We start from the raw sequence: 21,927 nt of genomic DNA, 5'->3' as shown, positions 1-21,927 counted from the left end.
TGGAGCTTCTACTAAGATCATAGGCGAAGCATAATCGCTTTCCGAGGGTTTTATCACTCCCAATTCCAGCATGCGAGTTACTTCCCTATCCAGAATTTCTCTTTGCCTTGGAGAAAATCGGTAGCACCTTGATCGCACTGGCACGTCTGAAGTCAGCTCAATATCGTGCTCAGTCAAATCAGTCCTGCCTGGCCTGTCCACGAAGCAGGCCTCAAACTCTGTTATTAGCTCGCCCAGATCGGACAGCTGAGATTTCTTTAGTTCTCCTATCTGCTCCGTCTTTTTGAGAAGCTCCTGTATCTTAGGATCATTGGCTTGCTCCATAGCTAAGTCCTCTCGGGTTCCACTTAAAAGTCTCGTGAGATTACTAGACACTGGCGGCAAGAGGTTACTCTCAAGAACGTCCTCATTCCGCGTCTCATCAAGCTCACTTTCAAGTTGACATATCTGAGATGCCTCGCTCTCAAAGTTTTCTGACCTGCTATCTTCCGCTTCGACCACTGTTTTAACTGCCGCTTCCTCCGCTGTGGAATTTTCTGGTATGAGCAGTGTAGCTAGTTCTCGCGCCTTTGAACGTGTTAAGGCTTGCACAACTCTGTCTCCGAACAGGATGCCCCTCTTTCGCAGTAGCATGTCCGATTTGTTGGAAAACAAATACGGATAGCTTTCAGGAAGCTTTCCTGAAACGGCAGCCTCGGTTGTTAACTTGCCGAAAGGGCCCTCGATGACCACGTTCGCGATTGGCAAGCACACACTCTGTTCCTCCACTACCTGGCGGATCCACGCACACTGTCCTGTATAGTCGGAAGGCGACACATACGCCGGATGGACAACATCCATCGTTGCGGCCGAATCGCGCAGTACCTTGCAAGGCTTCCCGTTGACTACTAGGTCATGCAGGTAGGGTTCTAAAAGCTGCATATTTTCATCGCAGTCCCTGACATACGAGAAAGCAATCTTTTCTTTCCGGCAGTTGACGGCAATGTGACCCTGCTCATTACACCTAAAGCATGTGAGCGGCTTCCTAGCCTCAAGCTTTTTCTTTGTGTTCTGCGCGTTGGTCACTTCCCCACTTTTCTCACTGCCGTCCTTTCTAGGGCGTTTGCCTGAAGAAGCCTTCCTTTCTTCGTTTGAAAATCTAGCAAAGTGCCTTTTCTGACGGTTATTCACACTCAACTTGGGATTGCGGAGCCTATCCACTGCTGGGTTGCTGAATTGTCGGCGCGAAGCGTACCCCTCAATGAGTTCGGCAGCTTCAGTTGCCGACTTAATGTCGCCTCGGTCCTGTAACCAATTTCTTTCTTTTTCTGGGAGGCAGCTATAAAACTGCTCCAAAAGAATTCGCTCGACTACAGCGTCCCTATCACTGTAGGAATCTGTGCTCTTTAGCCACTCGCCCAAATTTACTCTTAAATTGTACAGGAATTCAGGGTAACTCTCGTCCCTGGACTTAGTAGCGTTCCGAAAACGTTGTCTGAACGCCTCGGCGCTAAGCCTATACTTTCTCAGAAGGCAAGCTTTGACCTTCTCGTAGTTGTCCGCGTCCTCCTTGCTTAGCCGCGCGACAACCTCCGCTGCCTCGCTGGGCAGAACCGTCAATAATCTCTGTGACCAAGTGTCTCGCTGTAAGGACAGTTTTTCGCAGGTTCGCTCAAAGTTAGCCAGATACAGACCGATATCCCCTGATATCACATATGGCTGCATGTACTTTGACATCTTGAAATCTGCCTCCTTGTTGAGACGAGGTACCGCTAGCTGGGGACAATCGCCCGACCTCTTGCTCAACTCTAGTTCTAATTTCCGGAGCTCAATTTCTAGCTTCTTTTCCTCTCTTTCCCGCTCTTTCTGCTGTCTGAGCTGTTCCTTTTTTTGCCCGATGAGGTTCCATGCTTCACTGAGCTCCTCATCATCGGTTCCCAGATCAGTGATTGCCTTTATAATCAAGGGTTTTCGTGCCAAACCACTTGTATCAATTCCCAATTCCTCACACAATAGCAACAGGTCCGGTTTCTGCAGCCTTTGTAGGTCCATGATCGCTCCGAGTGTCGGCTACTTCCAAAACAACAGTGCAAACTACCAAACCTAAAGGCGTTTCAACACTTTTTACCAGTTCTAAATTCTAACCCTGTTCTAGAACCTGGTCCACATCAGAAGAAAGCCAAGCACTCACCCACACATGCGATCGATGTTCCGAGCTGCCCTCTTGTTGGCCGATTGTTGCTCCTGCTTGTTGCTTGAGATGCCACCTCCGATCACAAGATGTTGTGGCTTGTAGATTCTGATCCACCTCGAATCACCAGATGTTGTAGCTTGTAGATCCAGCCCCACCTCCAGTCATCAGATGTTGTGGCTTGTAGATTCAGATCCCAACGCTGGTCACCAGTCGTTGTGCTTGTAGATTCAGATCCCACCGCTGATCACCAGTTGTCGTGACGCTGGGGCTACGTCGACCCGGCCTTCACTTGGTAGCGTGCAGAGACTCGGGGTTGAAGTAGGATTGAATCTTCGAAGTTGGTGAAATATGTACAAGCAGGTTTAATGGCACTTTGAGAAACTTATTTACAAGATTATTTACACGAAAAAGAAGGGTACATCAGCAATATGGCAAGCGTTAAGAGTTCATAGCGAGAAGCGACTGGATGAGCCGTTTACCCAGGGCTCAGAGCGACATTTCGTGCTCTGCAGTGTCCTTAAAACCCCCTATGTCCAGCCCCTCTCTGAAGATGCTGACCAACCAAATCCAGGGCACGCCCCTCAGATATCGGCATCCATTCGAACACATCACTGCACTGATGGTCTGAAGCACTGACTGGCCCGGCATTGTTTCGTTGAGCCTGGTCACTTGTTGGCGGGAAAAACTTGGGAACGGCGAGGAGGTACATTTCTATTCTTCAGCCAAGAATCGATAGGCAGCTGGTTTCGGCAAGTGGATTTACTTCTCGGAAACCCAAGGGCACGTGGGCGCCGCATACGCTCCCAGCATTGTCCGTTTTCGACAATGGCAAATCTTTCCTGCTTTCCTGGGAAATCACTTAATGGCGGTATGCGTCATGCTCCTTTCTTGTCCTGCACGTCAGCGGACATGTCACTCTGTTGTCTCCTTTGGAAAGTAGACATTCCTCACTGGACGATAGCACTTCTCGACTGGAAGGGTGAACAAAAGAAAGAAAGCACTTCCTGCTATTTCCCGCAGGGGGACGTTTCTTTGTGTTTTTCCAGACGTTCTCTTGACAGGGTCAATTTGGCATTTGCAGGTTGTCCACAAAGCAAAACAGGCTTACAAAACAGGATTCCTGGAAACAGGCTCACTTAGAGCCAATGGACCATCACCACATATTCACAATACTTTTCCATGCCCACAGGCGAACAATAGAGCGCGCAAATGCGGATGCACGGTCGTAACAGCCTCCTCCCCCGCCAGAAGAGTCACGGAGGGCAGCAGTCGCCGCTGCTGCATGAAGAGACGACTTAATGGCCTGCACGTGAACGCTTGAAGCTCGCTGTTGCTTGTCGCGTTGTCTTGATTGTTGTAGGCCAAATTGCTCGAGCTGTCTGAAACTCAACCACATGTCTAAACAAGCACTCGGCTCCCGTCTGAAGAGACCAGGTTAAAAGAAAACTGCCATTGTTGTTCGAGAAAAGCCCACTCTCAAGACGTTCAGGACCCACGTATGCCTCGAAAACCAAACGTGCTGCTTTACATAGTCACATATATTCAAGCGCACGAAAAAAAAAAAAAAAAAACCTGATTATCAGTTTGGATACATGGTGAGGAACACCTCGGACTGCTTAGAAACAGCGGCTAAGCGCGTCCGCATTCCCATTTACCTTCCCCTTTTTGTATCTTATTTCAAAATTGTACTGCTGTAAAATCAAGCTCCACCTAAGAAGGCGACTGTTCTTCGATGTCGCAGTTTTCAGCCAAGCCAGGGGACAATGGTCCGTCTCTATGGTGAATTTGGCCCCTCCAAGATAGCACTGCAAATTTTGAATGGCCCATACAATGCAAGCGCACTCTTTCTCTGACGCGCAATAAGCCCTCTCTCTAGAACTCAGTTTTCTGCTCAGGTAGAGCACGGGGTGCTCATTACCGTCGTCATCTCTCTGGGAGAGAACCGCACCTAGCCCTCGATCACTGGCACCACACTGGACCGTGAATTCTCGGTCATAGTCGGGAGCTCGCAATACCGGACGGCTAATCAGCACAGCCTTCAGGTTTACGAAGGAGGCTTCCTTTTGTTCGTCCCAGACTACATTTGTCGGTTCTGTCTTGCGGAGAGCGTCGGTCAGAGGGCTAGCCAAAGATGAATAGTGAGGGATGTAGTGGTTGTAGTATCCCGTCAGCCCTAAGAATGCCCGAATTTCCGTCTTCGTGCTCGGCCGCGGGTAGTCTGCTACCGCAGAAATCTTAATCTCGCTGGGTTTCCTGAAACCTTGCCCTACATTGTGACCCAAGTAGTCCACGGTCGCCCTTGCCAGGCAACATTTCTCGGCCTTTACGGTTAGTCCAGCTTGACGCAAAAGGCTCAGTACAGCTCTTAGATGTACCATATGGTCCGCCCATGAGTCGGAAAAAACCGCAATGTCATCTAAGTAAGGCACTGCGAATGTTTCACACCCCTTTAAAACCCTATCCATGAGTCGGGAAAAACAAAATGGAGCATTTTTGAGCCCGAAACTCATCATTGTTGGCTGGTAGCTGCCCGTCGGAGTGACGAAAGCCGCGTATCTGCTGGCGCGTTCAGTGAGCGGTACTTGCCAGTATCCTCGAGTAAGGTCCAGCGTAGTCACATATGCCGCTCTACTGACCTGTTCTACTCTCTCCTCAATATTCGGAATAGGATACACTTGATCCCTGGTGAGAGAATTTAGCTTTCGGTAGTCTACCACAGGCCTAGGGTCTTTACCTGGAGCTTCTACTAAGATCATAGGCGAAGCATAATCGCTTTCCGAGGGTTTTATCACTCCCAATTCCAGCATGCGAGTTACTTCCCTATCCAGAATTTCTCTTTGCCTTGGAGAAAATCGGTAGCACCTTGATCGCACTGGCACGTCTGAAGTCAGCTCAATATCGTGCTCAGTCAAATCAGTCCTGCCTGGCCTGTCCACGAAGCAGGCCTCAAACTCTGTTATTAGCTCGCCCAGATCGGACAGCTGAGATTTCTTTAGTTCTCCTATCTGCTCCGTCTTTTTGAGAAGCTCCTGTATCTTAGGATCATTGGCTTGCTCCATAGCTAAGTCCTCTCGGGTTCCACTTAAAAGTCTCGTGAGATTACTAGACACTGGCGGCAAGAGGTTACTCTCAAGAACGTCCTCATTCCGCGTCTCATCAAGCTCACTTTCAAGTTGACATATCTGAGATGCCTCGCTCTCAAAGTTTTCTGACCTGCTATCTTCCGCTTCGACCACTGTTTTAACTGCCGCTTCCTCCGCTGTGGAATTTTCTGGTATGAGCAGTGTAGCTAGTTCTCGCGCCTTTGAACGTGTTAAGGCTTGCACAACTCTGTCTCCGAACAGGATGCCCCTCTTTCGCAGTAGCATGTCCGATTTGTTGGAAAACAAATACGGATAGCTTTCAGGAAGCTTTCCTGAAACGGCAGCCTCGGTTGTTAACTTGCCGAAAGGGCCCTCGATGACCACGTTCGCGATTGGCAAGCACACACTCTGTTCCTCCACTACCTGGCGGATCCACGCACACTGTCCTGTATAGTCGGAAGGCGACACATACGCCGGATGGACAACATCCATCGTTGCGGCCGAATCGCGCAGTACCTTGCAAGGCTTCCCGTTGACTACTAGGTCATGCAGGTAGGGTTCTAAAAGCTGCATATTTTCATCGCAGTCCCTGACATACGAGAAAGCAATCTTTTCTTTCCGGCAGTTGACGGCAATGTGACCCTGCTCATTACACCTAAAGCATGTGAGCGGCTTCCTAGCCTCAAGCTTTTTCTTTGTGTTCTGCGCGTTGGTCACTTCCCCACTTTTCTCACTGCCGTCCTTTCTAGGGCGTTTGCCTGAAGAAGCCTTCCTTTCTTCGTTTGAAAATCTAGCAAAGTGCCTTTTCTGACGGTTATTCACACTCAACTTGGGATTGCGGAGCCTATCCACTGCTGGGTTGCTGAATTGTCGGCGCGAAGCGTACCCCTCAATGAGTTCGGCAGCTTCAGTTGCCGACTTAATGTCGCCTCGGTCCTGTAACCAATTTCTTTCTTTTTCTGGGAGGCAGCTATAAAACTGCTCCAAAAGAATTCGCTCGACTACAGCGTCCCTATCACTGTAGGAATCTGTGCTCTTTAGCCACTCGCCCAAATTTACTCTTAAATTGTACAGGAATTCAGGGTAACTCTCGTCCCTGGACTTAGTAGCGTTCCGAAAACGTTGTCTGAACGCCTCGGCGCTAAGCCTATACTTTCTCAGAAGGCAAGCTTTGACCTTCTCGTAGTTGTCCGCGTCCTCCTTGCTTAGCCGCGCGACAACCTCCGCTGCCTCGCTGGGCAGAACCGTCAATAATCTCTGTGACCAAGTGTCTCGCTGTAAGGACAGTTTTTCGCAGGTTCGCTCAAAGTTAGCCAGATACAGACCGATATCCCCTGATATCACATATGGCTGCATGTACTTTGACATCTTGAAATCTGCCTCCTTGTTGAGACGAGGTACCGCTAGCTGGGGACAATCGCCCGACCTCTTGCTCAACTCTAGTTCTAATTTCCGGAGCTCAATTTCTAGCTTCTTTTCCTCTCTTTCCCGCTCTTTCTGCTGTCTGAGCTGTTCCTTTTTTTGCCCGATGAGGTTCCATGCTTCACTGAGCTCCTCATCATCGGTTCCCAGATCAGTGATTGCCTTTATAATCAAGGGTTTTCGTGCCAAACCACTTGTATCAATTCCCAATTCCTCACACAATAGCAACAGGTCCGGTTTCTGCAGCCTTTGTAGGTCCATGATCGCTCCGAGTGTCGGCTACTTCCAAAACAACAGTGCAAACTACCAAACCTAAAGGCGTTTCAACACTTTTTACCAGTTCTAAATTCTAACCCTGTTCTAGAACCTGGTCCACATCAGAAGAAAGCCAAGCACTCACCCACACATGCGATCGATGTTCCGAGCTGCCCTCTTGTTGGCCGATTGTTGCTCCTGCTTGTTGCTTGAGATGCCACCTCCGATCACAAGATGTTGTGGCTTGTAGATTCTGATCCACCTCGAATCACCAGATGTTGTAGCTTGTAGATCCAGCCCCACCTCCAGTCATCAGATGTTGTGGCTTGTAGATTCAGATCCCAACGCTGGTCACCAGTCGTTGTGCTTGTAGATTCAGATCCCACCGCTGATCACCAGTTGTCGTGACGCTGGGGCTACGTCGACCCGGCCTTCACTTGGTAGCGTGCAGAGACTCGGGGTTGAAGTAGGATTGAATCTTCGAAGTTGGTGAAATATGTACAAGCAGGTTTAATGGCACTTTGAGAAACTTATTTACAAGATTATTTACACGAAAAAGAAGGGTACATCAGCAATATGGCAAGCGTTAAGAGTTCATAGCGAGAAGCGACTGGATGAGCCGTTTACCCAGGGCTCAGAGCGACATTTCGTGCTCTGCAGTGTCCTTAAAACCCCCTATGTCCAGCCCCTCTCTGAAGATGCTGACCAACCAAATCCAGGGCACGCCCCTCAGATATCGGCATCCATTCGAACACATCACTGCACTGATGGTCTGAAGCACTGACTGGCCCGGCATTGTTTCGTTGAGCCTGGTCACTTGTTGGCGGGAAAAACTTGGGAACGGCGAGGAGGTACATTTCTATTCTTCAGCCAAGAATCGATAGGCAGCTGGTTTCGGCAAGTGGATTTACTTCTCGGAAACCCAAGGGCACGTGGGCGCCGCATACGCTCCCAGCATTGTCCGTTTTCGACAATGGCAAATCTTTCCTGCTTTCCTGGGAAATCACTTAATGGCGGTATGCGTCATGCTCCTTTCTTGTCCTGCACGTCAGCGGACATGTCACTCTGTTGTCTCCTTTGGAAAGTAGACATTCCTCACTGGACGATAGCACTTCTCGACTGGAAGGGTGAACAAAAGAAAGAAAGCACTTCCTGCTATTTCCCGCAGGGGGACGTTTCTTTGTGTTTTTCCAGACGTTCTCTTGACAGGGTCAATTTGGCATTTGCAGGTTGTCCACAAAGCAAAACAGGCTTACAAAACAGGATTCCTGGAAACAGGCTCACTTAGAGCCAATGGACCATCACCACATATTCACAATACTTTTCCATGCCCACAGGCGAACAATAGAGCGCGCAAATGCGGATGCACGGTCGTAACAGCCTCCTCCCCCGCCAGAAGAGTCACGGAGGGCAGCAGTCGCCGCTGCTGCATGAAGAGACGACTTAATGGCCTGCACGTGAACGCTTGAAGCTCGCTGTTGCTTGTCGCGTTGTCTTGATTGTTGTAGGCCAAATTGCTCGAGCTGTCTGAAACTCAACCACATGTCTAAACAAGCACTCGGCTCCCGTCTGAAGAGACCAGGTTAAAAGAAAACTGCCATTGTTGTTCGAGAAAAGCCCACTCTCAAGACGTTCAGGACCCACGTATGCCTCGAAAACCAAACGTGCTGCTTTACATAGTCACATATATTCAAGCGCACGAAAAAAAAAAAAAAAAAACCTGATTATCAGTTTGGATACATGGTGAGGAACACCTCGGACTGCTTAGAAACAGCGGCTAAGCGCGTCCGCATTCCCATTTACCTTCCCCTTTTTGTATCTTATTTCAAAATTGTACTGCTGTAAAATCAAGCTCCACCTAAGAAGGCGACTGTTCTTCGATGTCGCAGTTTTCAGCCAAGCCAGGGGACAATGGTCCGTCTCTATGGTGAATTTGGCCCCTCCAAGATAGCACTGCAAATTTTGAATGGCCCATACAATGCAAGCGCACTCTTTCTCTGACGCGCAATAAGCCCTCTCTCTAGAACTCAGTTTTCTGCTCAGGTAGAGCACGGGGTGCTCATTACCGTCGTCATCTCTCTGGGAGAGAACCGCACCTAGCCCTCGATCACTGGCACCACACTGGACCGTGAATTCTCGGTCATAGTCGGGAGCTCGCAATACCGGACGGCTAATCAGCACAGCCTTCAGGTTTACGAAGGAGGCTTCCTTTTGTTCGTCCCAGACTACATTTGTCGGTTCTGTCTTGCGGAGAGCGTCGGTCAGAGGGCTAGCCAAAGATGAATAGTGAGGGATGTAGTGGTTGTAGTATCCCGTCAGCCCTAAGAATGCCCGAATTTCCGTCTTCGTGCTCGGCCGCGGGTAGTCTGCTACCGCAGAAATCTTAATCTCGCTGGGTTTCCTGAAACCTTGCCCTACATTGTGACCCAAGTAGTCCACGGTCGCCCTTGCCAGGCAACATTTCTCGGCCTTTACGGTTAGTCCAGCTTGACGCAAAAGGCTCAGTACAGCTCTTAGATGTACCATATGGTCCGCCCATGAGTCGGAAAAAACCGCAATGTCATCTAAGTAAGGCACTGCGAATGTTTCACACCCCTTTAAAACCCTATCCATGAGTCGGGAAAAACAAAATGGAGCATTTTTGAGCCCGAAACTCATCATTGTTGGCTGGTAGCTGCCCGTCGGAGTGACGAAAGCCGCGTATCTGCTGGCGCGTTCAGTGAGCGGTACTTGCCAGTATCCTCGAGTAAGGTCCAGCGTAGTCACATATGCCGCTCTACTGACCTGTTCTACTCTCTCCTCAATATTCGGAATAGGATACACTTGATCCCTGGTGAGAGAATTTAGCTTTCGGTAGTCTACCACAGGCCTAGGGTCTTTACCTGGAGCTTCTACTAAGATCATAGGCGAAGCATAATCGCTTTCCGAGGGTTTTATCACTCCCAATTCCAGCATGCGAGTTACTTCCCTATCCAGAATTTCTCTTTGCCTTGGAGAAAATCGGTAGCACCTTGATCGCACTGGCACGTCTGAAGTCAGCTCAATATCGTGCTCAGTCAAATCAGTCCTGCCTGGCCTGTCCACGAAGCAGGCCTCAAACTCTGTTATTAGCTCGCCCAGATCGGACAGCTGAGATTTCTTTAGTTCTCCTATCTGCTCCGTCTTTTTGAGAAGCTCCTGTATCTTAGGATCATTGGCTTGCTCCATAGCTAAGTCCTCTCGGGTTCCACTTAAAAGTCTCGTGAGATTACTAGACACTGGCGGCAAGAGGTTACTCTCAAGAACGTCCTCATTCCGCGTCTCATCAAGCTCACTTTCAAGTTGACATATCTGAGATGCCTCGCTCTCAAAGTTTTCTGACCTGCTATCTTCCGCTTCGACCACTGTTTTAACTGCCGCTTCCTCCGCTGTGGAATTTTCTGGTATGAGCAGTGTAGCTAGTTCTCGCGCCTTTGAACGTGTTAAGGCTTGCACAACTCTGTCTCCGAACAGGATGCCCCTCTTTCGCAGTAGCATGTCCGATTTGTTGGAAAACAAATACGGATAGCTTTCAGGAAGCTTTCCTGAAACGGCAGCCTCGGTTGTTAACTTGCCGAAAGGGCCCTCGATGACCACGTTCGCGATTGGCAAGCACACACTCTGTTCCTCCACTACCTGGCGGATCCACGCACACTGTCCTGTATAGTCGGAAGGCGACACATACGCCGGATGGACAACATCCATCGTTGCGGCCGAATCGCGCAGTACCTTGCAAGGCTTCCCGTTGACTACTAGGTCATGCAGGTAGGGTTCTAAAAGCTGCATATTTTCATCGCAGTCCCTGACATACGAGAAAGCAATCTTTTCTTTCCGGCAGTTGACGGCAATGTGACCCTGCTCATTACACCTAAAGCATGTGAGCGGCTTCCTAGCCTCAAGCTTTTTCTTTGTGTTCTGCGCGTTGGTCACTTCCCCACTTTTCTCACTGCCGTCCTTTCTAGGGCGTTTGCCTGAAGAAGCCTTCCTTTCTTCGTTTGAAAATCTAGCAAAGTGCCTTTTCTGACGGTTATTCACACTCAACTTGGGATTGCGGAGCCTATCCACTGCTGGGTTGCTGAATTGTCGGCGCGAAGCGTACCCCTCAATGAGTTCGGCAGCTTCAGTTGCCGACTTAATGTCGCCTCGGTCCTGTAACCAATTTCTTTCTTTTTCTGGGAGGCAGCTATAAAACTGCTCCAAAAGAATTCGCTCGACTACAGCGTCCCTATCACTGTAGGAATCTGTGCTCTTTAGCCACTCGCCCAAATTTACTCTTAAATTGTACAGGAATTCAGGGTAACTCTCGTCCCTGGACTTAGTAGCGTTCCGAAAACGTTGTCTGAACGCCTCGGCGCTAAGCCTATACTTTCTCAGAAGGCAAGCTTTGACCTTCTCGTAGTTGTCCGCGTCCTCCTTGCTTAGCCGCGCGACAACCTCCGCTGCCTCGCTGGGCAGAACCGTCAATAATCTCTGTGACCAAGTGTCTCGCTGTAAGGACAGTTTTTCGCAGGTTCGCTCAAAGTTAGCCAGATACAGACCGATATCCCCTGATATCACATATGGCTGCATGTACTTTGACATCTTGAAATCTGCCTCCTTGTTGAGACGAGGTACCGCTAGCTGGGGACAATCGCCCGACCTCTTGCTCAACTCTAGTTCTAATTTCCGGAGCTCAATTTCTAGCTTCTTTTCCTCTCTTTCCCGCTCTTTCTGCTGTCTGAGCTGTTCCTTTTTTTGCCCGATGAGGTTCCATGCTTCACTGAGCTCCTCATCATCGGTTCCCAGATCAGTGATTGCCTTTATAATCAAGGGTTTTCGTGCCAAACCACTTGTATCAATTCCCAATTCCTCACACAATAGCAACAGGTCCGGTTTCTGCAGCCTTTGTAGGTCCATGATCGCTCCGAGTGTCGGCTACTTCCAAAACAACAGTGCAAACTACCAAACCTAAAGGCGTTTCAACACTTTTTACCAGTTCTAAATTCTAACCCTGTTCTAGAACCTGGTCCACATCAGAAGAAAGCCAAGCACTCACCCACACATGCGATCGATGTTCCGAGCTGCCCTCTTGTTGGCCGATTGTTGCTCCTGCTTGTTGCTTGAGATGCCACCTCCGATCACAAGATGTTGTGGCTTGTAGATTCTGATCCACCTCGAATCACCAGATGTTGTAGCTTGTAGATCCAGCCCCACCTCCAGTCATCAGATGTTGTGGCTTGTAGATTCAGATCCCAACGCTGGTCACCAGTCGTTGTGCTTGTAGATTCAGATCCCACCGCTGATCACCAGTTGTCGTGACGCTGGGGCTACGTCGACCCGGCCTTCACTTGGTAGCGTGCAGAGACTCGGGGTTGAAGTAGGATTGAATCTTCGAAGTTGGTGAAATATGTACAAGCAGGTTTAATGGCACTTTGAGAAACTTATTTACAAGATTATTTACACGAAAAAGAAGGGTACATCAGCAATATGGCAAGCGTTAAGAGTTCATAGCGAGAAGCGACTGGATGAGCCGTTTACCCAGGGCTCAGAGCGACATTTCGTGCTCTGCAGTGTCCTTAAAACCCCCTATGTCCAGCCCCTCTCTGAAGATGCTGACCAACCAAATCCAGGGCACGCCCCTCAGATATCGGCATCCATTCGAACACATCACTGCACTGATGGTCTGAAGCACTGACTGGCCCGGCATTGTTTCGTTGAGCCTGGTCACTTGTTGGCGGGAAAAACTTGGGAACGGCGAGGAGGTACATTTCTATTCTTCAGCCAAGAATCGATAGGCAGCTGGTTTCGGCAAGTGGATTTACTTCTCGGAAACCCAAGGGCACGTGGGCGCCGCATACGCTCCCAGCATTGTCCGTTTTCGACAATGGCAAATCTTTCCTGCTTTCCTGGGAAATCACTTAATGGCGGTATGCGTCATGCTCCTTTCTTGTCCTGCACGTCAGCGGACATGTCACTCTGTTGTCTCCTTTGGAAAGTAGACATTCCTCACTGGACGATAGCACTTCTCGACTGGAAGGGTGAACAAAAGAAAGAAAGCACTTCCTGCTATTTCCCGCAGGGGGACGTTTCTTTGTGTTTTTCCAGACGTTCTCTTGACAGGGTCAATTTGGCATTTGCAGGTTGTCCACAAAGCAAAACAGGCTTACAAAACAGGATTCCTGGAAACAGGCTCACTTAGAGCCAATGGACCATCACCACATATTCACAATACTTTTCCATGCCCACAGGCGAACAATAGAGCGCGCAAATGCGGATGCACGGTCGTAACAGTGTGTGTGTGTGTGTGTGTGTGTGTGTGTGTGTGTGTGTGTGTGTGTGTGTGTGTGTGTGTGTGTGTGTGTGTGTGTGTGTGTGTGTGCGCGGGGGGGGGAACACTTTGGTATTGCGAAATCTGCAGACTTGGCAGACTTCGGAAAAGGTAAAGTTGTTAAAAGGCAAGTTGTTGTGATGTTGAAGTTAATGAATTACCGCGATGAGGTGCAAGGTATGACAAAATACTACAAACGGAAAGGCAAAGTTGTTGCGTTTTCGGCAGACTTTTTATGGAATCCGTTAACAAGACAAGAAAGAGAAAAAGGTATCAAGGTTTCGACTCTGATGAAACGGGTTAGATATGCGAATGCACAGTTGAATACTGTTTAGCTCTTGGTCGGCATTTGTTTCGTTTTTATCCGTAATTGAAGATTTGGTTGCACTCTAGATACACACACATTAAGCAACGTGTTCACGTTTACGGCGTCTTCTCTTCCGTTCCAACTCAGCCCGCCGGAAACGGCACGCTCCTTCGGTCGAGACATGAAAGGACCCGGCTCACTCGCCCTCCTGGCGTGGTTTGACGTGCCGTAGTCAACTGTTGGATATAAAGGAGGCTATGGCTGCTCTACCTTGTTCGGCGAGGTCAGACTCAAGGTCAAACCACGCACATCCTGAAGGCCCGGTTAGACCTCGTGAAATAGTGCATTCGCACTAAAATTCGGAAATCACTGCGGAAACTACATTGGGAGTATGCGAATGCATTGTGCGCTATGCGGCGTTTTGTAGCGAGAGTTACACTACGCCAGCCGCTTCGACTCTTCGCCATGATCGCACTTTCGTCGCGGTCGCACCTTGGCCGTGATCGCACAGACCTTAAGCCGTTGCCTAGCAACCGCTAGAAGAAGAATAAGGAGGAGGAGGAGGAGAAGAAGAGTTGGCAGGAGTTGCTAACTGGGGCCTCTCCTTTCATAAGGGATGTCACAAGCAGCCGGTCAAAACTTTTGCATTCACGTTAGCCCTAGGCCACGCAGGCACAATCATACGGCTCGGTTAAAGGAGCTTTATATGTTGGCTGGCAGCTTACGCTTTAGCGTCATGGCGAAGGTGCCGGGAGTGAAAACAGAGAGAAAGAGGTGCCGTAGTGGAGAGCTTCGGACCAGCGCGCAACAGACGCTTTGTCCTGCTCGCACTTTAGTGGTCAAAAGTGCCCTATGGGATAAAAAAGCTGAAACCATACAATAAGCTACTATGTGCAAAAGCCATGTCTTGACTTTCGAGCGGAACCTAAGCGCAGTCATGCAGTTAGCCTTCGCGTAAATCCAGGTTTAACCACAAGCTAAACCAGAGCTAATTTTTTTGTAATTTTATTGTTTACCTTGAGTGTTTTATTCTTATTTTCCTTTTGATTTGTCATTTTTAAATTTATTTTGTTACTTTTTTCTTAGTTTTAGTTTTTATTCTTTTGTCCCAGTAATTTTCATGGATTATTATTTTATTAGTGCTTATTATTAATTACTATCATCAATATTATTCCTTTTTATATACCCTACAGATGCTTTTATTACTAATAGGCTTACAGGAAAAGAAAGGCGCAGAATCCGTCACTCTCTCTGATGACACCTGCATAATATAATAATTGATTTGCAGAAATGGCAAGGCGTAGTATCAGTCACGAACATCCTGAAGGCCCAGTTAGACCTTTGAAATAGTGCATTCGCATTAGGGAGCTTTGGGATAGCGCATTCGAAAGAAAGAAAGTGCTCATTTGGTGAAGTTGATGCACCACAATCCTAAAGTTGAAGAAGGATTCGTCGAGCGGCAACATTCTAGAAACATGCGAATTTCTGTTGCGATCCACCATTGTGACCCGCAGTATGACCAATGACCTAAAAATCAACGATTGGTTAATTTCGCTGCTTTTCCATCTAAGTTATAAACATTGTTGAAAATAGATCGCATATGACGTCACGAGACGGGCGATTTTCAACGCGAGAGCGTTATTAGCACCAATATGTCGGAAAAAAAGGGAGGGAAAAAAAGCCGAAGCGTTGTCACGTTAACGCCTGCTACCCGCGCCTCCCCTAGCTGAACTTCGCTCGCATTCAAACACTTTGCAACTCGCTTAATAGCTAATTTCTGAACTTATGCCTCTACAGTATTTCACACATACTCTGTAGTAAACAGTCGCAATTAATACACCACGCTATGCGAAATATCACCTGACATAGGTGTAAATCTGTGTTTAACCGTTCCTTACTAAAAGTGCCGGTGTGGCCTATGTACAGTGTGCCTAGCTCGTGATAAAAGGGCCCTAAAGGGTGTGGGCGATTCCTCTGCCCGAGGGAGAGGAAAGACACACACACACACACACAGCAGGCCGTGAAAGAAACATATCTTTATCTCAGATGTCCGAAGGTCAGGGGTGTCATGATCGGGAGCCAGCAGCAGGAGCTCCCACACTCAAGGCAATCCGGCGAGGAAGAGAGAGAGGCGGCGGCATGCGCTCCGCTTTACAGCCCCCGCGCTGGTACCGCTTATCCATTATTACGGCACAAGCGGGGAGAGGGAAGGGGTAAAGGGCGGCGCATCGGTAGCCGCGGGAAAGGCGCTCCCTTCAATTGTGGCTGTTGTGGTCCCCACAAGGGTGCGATTCGGTTCTCAGCGATCCCAACCTTCCGGCTAAAAAGCGAAGCCTGAGTTGGCAGCGCCTGCCACCTCAGCCATGCCATGTGGTCTCGTGACGTCATACAACCCTTTATCTAAACTCTGAAATTGACAAAAAAAAACCTAAATAAATGTGAGAGAAAGTCCGCACCCAACCAGAGGTTATCGCAGGCAAAAAGCAATTGAATATAAAAGAAAATGAGAAACTCCCCAAGGGAAAATTTAAAGAAAGCCAATCAGAAGAAAAGGAAAACTATGGAACAAATGTTGGGCGGGAAAAGTGGTTTTTAGGGCAGAAATGCCCAGCGACAAAACGGCTCATGGCGTGCCAAGAAACTTGCGATGTGCTCGCAAGTGACCACGGTGAAGGAAGGGGCAGGGAACTGTGGAAAGGAAGAGAAGTCAAGAAAAGAAGACGAGGGGAATAAAAGAAGGGGAAGAGAATGGAGAGGGGGCAGTTCAGTGGGGGCGGGGAGGGGGGTGGGGGTTAAAAATGCAGGTCCCTAAAACGAAAAAAAAGAAAACGTGTGAGAGAGAAACGAAAATAAGGAGGAGAAACAGGTAGGAACAAGGAAACTGATGCGAAACTAGTGAAAAAAATAACGAAAGGAGTTCAGCTAACAGTCATTACGGAACAAATTTATTTTATTTATTTTATTTATTTATACATACTGCAGCCTCGATGAGGCTATGGCAGGAGTGGGCAAACAAAGCAAACTGTACCAAGCAAATACAAACATATATGCACACACACACACACACACACACATATATATATATATATATATATATATATATATATATATATATATATATATATATATATATATATATATATATATTATATATACATATACATACATACATACACACATACACAGATACATACATATATATAAAAAGGCATTAGGAAGCAATGCTTGTCAAGAATTGTTCAATTGGTAGCGTGCGGACGTGTCCAGGCAGCGAATTCTAGAGTTCAATGGTGAGAGGAAAGAAGCTATGTTTGAATGTCTCAGTGCGGGAAAAGAAAGGGATGAGATTTAGGCTACGGGAACTTCTAGTTATGGAAGGCTGGCTAATCTTCAAATAATTATTTAGTGATGGAAGGCGCTGAGAGTGAACCAGTATGTGCAAAAACTTCAAACATTCTATTTGACGGCGAGATGATAGGGTTGTGAGACCTAAATCTGTATTATGGGAAGAAGGGGAAAAATCGCGGCCGTAGTTGTGAAAGATGAAGCGTACTGATTTCTTTTGAACTGATTCTAATTTTTTGATATCGGATTTCTTATAAGGGTTCCATACGATACAGGCATAATAAAGAATGGGGCGGATAAGTGTTTTATATGTGAGCAGTTTGGTATCCTTTGGGGCTTTACGCAGTGTACGATGGAGGTATCCGAGACGTTTAAAAGCTTTATTACATATGATGTCAATGTGTTTAGACCATGAGATGTCATGAGAGAAATGAAGGCCGAGGTATTTATACTCGGTGACTCGTTCTAAATCCTGGCCGTGAAAACTGTAGGTGAAATGTGAAGGAGATGGGCATCTAGAAAAGGACATGGAAACAGTTTTAGAGAAATTAATATTCATTTGCCATTCCTTGCACCATTTACAAAAATTAGGAAATGAGTCGTTAAGTATTCCATGGTCAAGTGGTGTATTAATCTCGTGATATAAGACGCAGTCATCAGCGTAAAGACGAATTTTCTCAGATACACAGCATGGCAGGTCGTTAATATATAATAAGAAAAGAAGCGGGCCTAAAACGGAACCTTGCGGAACGCCGGATGAAACACTAACAGGAGTGGAAACAGATGAATTAAAGTATACAGACTGCGAACGCTGATTTAAGAAACTGGATATCCAACCAACCAGGGAAGGGTTTTTTAGAACAGAGTTAAGTTTGTGTAGGAGTTTAGGGTGTGGGACAGTGTCGAAAGCTTTAGATAAATCAACAAAAATGCGGTCGACCTGTCTACCTAGATCTAATGACTGAGAAATGTCGTGCGCAAATTCAATTAGTTGGGTAGTGGTGCTCAGGCCTTGACGGAAACCATACTGGTAAATGTTTAGGATGTTGTGGGTTTCAAGAAATTCAATGATATGTTTGAAAATAACATGTTCGAGTAACTTGCATGAATGGGCTGTTAAGGAGATAGGTTTGTAGTTCTGCAGTAGTTGAGTACTACCGGATTTGAACAATGGAATGACCTTGGCAAGCTTCCAGGAGTGGGGAACAGTGCTGGTGGATAATGATTTACGGAAGATTGTGGTGAGATATCGGCTTGTCCAAAGTGAGTAGCGCACAAGGAAGGAGTTAGGTATGTCATCTGGGCCACAGCTCTTTTTAGTATCTAATTGGAGGATCATATTGAGAACACCTGTACCAGAGACGACGACATCTTCGATGGGAGGGTAAGAGTCACAGCTAAAAGAAGGAACGATAGAGTTATCTAGTGTGAATACAGAATGAAAATAGGAATTGAGAGCAGAAGCAATTGTCAGTGAATTTGAAACAGGAACGCCGTTAACTATAAAACTGTTGCAAGTACTGTTACCTGGTAGTATCGATTTCCAGAATTTGCGAGGGTTAGTTTTCATTAATTTTGGCAATGTAACGGAAAAGTAAAAATCCTTGGCAGACTTTAACCTGACGCGTAGCTCCTCCTTGGCATCATTGAACTCTGCAATTTTGACAGGATTGCCATTTCTTTTCGACTTACGCAATTTTGCAACACGACGCGATAAATGCAGTAGGTTTCTTGTTATCCATGGCAAATCTCTATTTTTCTTTTTTGTTTTCAGCGGAACAAAGTGATTAATACATGTTTTAACAATATGTTCAAAAAACCCCACAACAGCATCAGCATCACTGGTCAGAGATAATTCTTCAAACATTTCAAAGGATTCACGTAATGTGTCAATTATAGCAACATCATTGGCCTGGTTGAAGTCACGAAAACTGCTGTACTCGAACCGGGCTCTGGGAACAGTGCGGCTGATTGAGAATAATACAGCCTTATGGTCCGATATGCCGTCAGTAACACAGCACTGGAAACCATTCTCGAATAGATTAGAGCTGAGAAAAACTAGATCTAGGACTGCCGCTTGCCTGGTGTTCGCATGAACAATTTGTTTGAGGCCAAGTGATAAGGAAAGGTGTAACAATTTTCTTGACAAAGAGACATCATGGCCGGTATTGCTAAGAGAAGGCCAGTGAATACCTGGCACATTAAAATCTCCCATAAGTATTATATTTGTCGGATTCAAATCATGCAAAAGTTTACTTAGAAGAAATAATTGATTATCATCAGAGCCAGGAGGCCGATAAAACACTCCAATTAATGTGAATGTGTTTTCCAAATAAACTTTACACAAAAGCAATTCAATTTCACATGGAGATTCAAGGACAGAAAACTTCAAATGTGACTGTATATAGAGGGCGACACCATCGCCTCTACCATTCGGTCTGTCAGCTCTCAGCAACGTGAATCCACTTAACGCAACTTCAGAGTCGTATGTGCTACCATGTAACCAAGTTTCAGTAACACCAATAATGTGAGGGGAATGAGCAGTTACCAAGGAGTTAAGGTCGATAAATTTATTACGCAGGCTTCTAGCGTTTAAATTTAACACACGGAGGTTACTGCTGTGATAAGGTAGTCAAGGCGAAGTGGCTACTGCATTAGTAGCATTACTTAGTGACGCATTATGGGATGCTTTTTCCAGTGAATTAGAAGAACTGTTCCAGTTATGCCGAACTTTATCAATAAATACATGATCAAACCGTATTCGGACCGTGCAGCCATTGCTTCTGAAACTTCAGTCGCTTCCCAAAGCTTTTTCCGGATATTGCGGACACGTATTGAAAAATCCTCCGATATACGGTAATCGGATTCCTTAAGCTTGTGGCCATTTTTTAACACTGAAGCTTTCTCCCGAAAGTCCAGAAGCTTCATGATCACGGGACGGTGACGGTCATGTGAAGGCCTTACAAGACGATGGCACCTCTCTATTTGAGGGCAGCTCATATTGAGTTCTTCCTCAAACCATTTTGCAATGTCAGAGGAGAGACGTTCATTATTTTCATCAGAGGATTCGGGCAGACCATGCAATATTAAGTTGTTCCTACGTGCACGGTTTTCAACTCATCGTTTTTATTTGAAAGACTGTGAAGTTCGGAACTTAGACGTGCAACTTCACTGTTGAGACTGCCACTGTCGGCGGCGGGCTTTTGTAACGAGGACTCCAGAGCAGCCACGCGCGACTCAATTGTCTCAAAACGTGAATTAATAGATTCATGAAAAGATTTAATTTCAGCAATATCCTGAGCTAATTTTCGCTGTCCGTTCAAAAGCTCAGCAAACATATCTGACACCGACGTTTGAACGGCGGCGGCTTCCGAATTTGAAGGGCTCACATTACTTTGAGAGCGAGTAACCATCGCTGATGGCGGAGGACCAGGATTACTTTCAACATCCCCACTCCTCAGAAGTCTACTAATACAAGCCGCAATTTGCGAGTACAGCGAAACATAAGCAAAGCACTTGCGAGAGTGGTGTGGGCAAGGAAACAGCAGTAGAAATCGATCATCAGAACGAATACAAGGGGCATTCTGAAGATAACATACCTGCGTAAGAAACAGGCAGCGAGTAAGCATGGTGCTCGCACTGCTGCCACCTCGCCCACCGATGAAGGAACGGTCCAGCACGCAATTTATAGGCAGGTCCTTGAACGTCCCGTGACTGGGTTTGATGAGGTATGGGTGACGTAGAGTGACGGTCACTTTGCACGGATTGCATACACCTGTGGTGACAGGCAGATCAAGACTATGGTCCGTAAGAGAGATAGGACAGTTCGTATAGTGGCCAGCTGATTCATCCAAGAACATCGGCGATGGCGGCGAGTGCACATGAGTTGTGACGTCAGGAGCCATGAACGAAGCATAGTCGAAGTGGCAACAAACGAGGAAGGCAATATGCGTAAGAAACAGGCAGCGAGTAAGCATGGTGCTCGCACTGCTGCCACCTCCCCCACTGTCTATGTATCTATGTATGTAATGTATATATGTATATATGTATGTACAAATCTATGTATTAACACAGTTCAAAATAAACGAGGGAACTCAGGGCATTCAAACAGGAAAGCCACGTGTCTACATGGCAGGGGCAGGGCCGCAGCCCACGAAAATCGGCCATATAGCACCCCCGACCATACAAGACATGTTAAAGACTCTGTATCGACCGGTAGTGCTACGAACCACCCGGGCGGGAATGAACGCGATTGACAGGTGGAAGCAAAGAAGAGACACGAACGACAATGCGTATAAGCAGCGCACGAGAACGAGCGGAGGATAATAAAGAAATAAGTCTTGAGAGGAAACAAAGTTAGGATACCCAGGCAGCACCTTTGCTATATCCGCAGTAAGTGGACAGGCGCATAGGTAATGAATCACGTCACCCTTAGCTTCACCGCGTGGACAGGAAGGGGAAGAGATAAGTGCAAAGCGATGGAAGTACGAAGGAAAGCGGCCGTGGCCCGTTAGGAGAGGAACAAGAGATCGGGATGGAGGGAAAGAGAGGGGTAGATGAAGAATGGAGGGGACAAAAATAGATAAGAGGGTGTCTGAGTGATCTGCGGTTCGCATGAATGCCCAGAGCTTTAGAACTGTAGTGCGCATACAAGTGCGCACAGACAAAGGCGATAGCCACGACGGTTGTAAGAGGCCACGCGTCGATGCCAGAGAAGCTGCCCGGTCTGCTAGCAGGTTGCCCCAGAAACCAAAGTGGGCAGCGACATGATATAAAAAGACAGGCGGGTGAAGAGAAATGGTGGCAAGGGTAGAATTTTATGTCGCGGATGCGGAAATCTGGAGTGGAAAGAGAATGAATAGTCTGAAGAAGAGAAAGGTAATCAGAGTAGATGTTCAAGGGTAAAGGAGAAGGGGCGTGCCGGGCATAACAACAAGCCTCGTGAAATGGAACAGCCTCTAAGCCGAAGGCACTGAGGGCTGTCTCACCGCCCATAGAGCGGGATGTATAGGAACCG

General features: G+C 47.3%; 1 pseudogene; it reads right to left on the bottom strand.

Moving 5' to 3' along the window:
- Positions 1–19,542: 19,542 nt before the first annotated feature.
- LOC146202095 (uncharacterized) lies at positions 19,543–20,323 on the bottom strand (annotated as a pseudogene).
- Positions 20,324–21,927: the final 1,604 nt, after the last annotated feature.

The sequence above is a fragment of the Amblyomma maculatum genome, chromosome 1 (assembly GCF_055883805.1).
Source record: "Amblyomma maculatum isolate TAMU_Amacu chromosome 1, ASM5588380v1, whole genome shotgun sequence".
In the NCBI taxonomy this organism is placed as follows: Eukaryota; Metazoa; Arthropoda; class Arachnida; order Ixodida; family Ixodidae; genus Amblyomma; species Amblyomma maculatum.
This window is presented reverse-complemented; position numbering and strand designations above follow the sequence as displayed.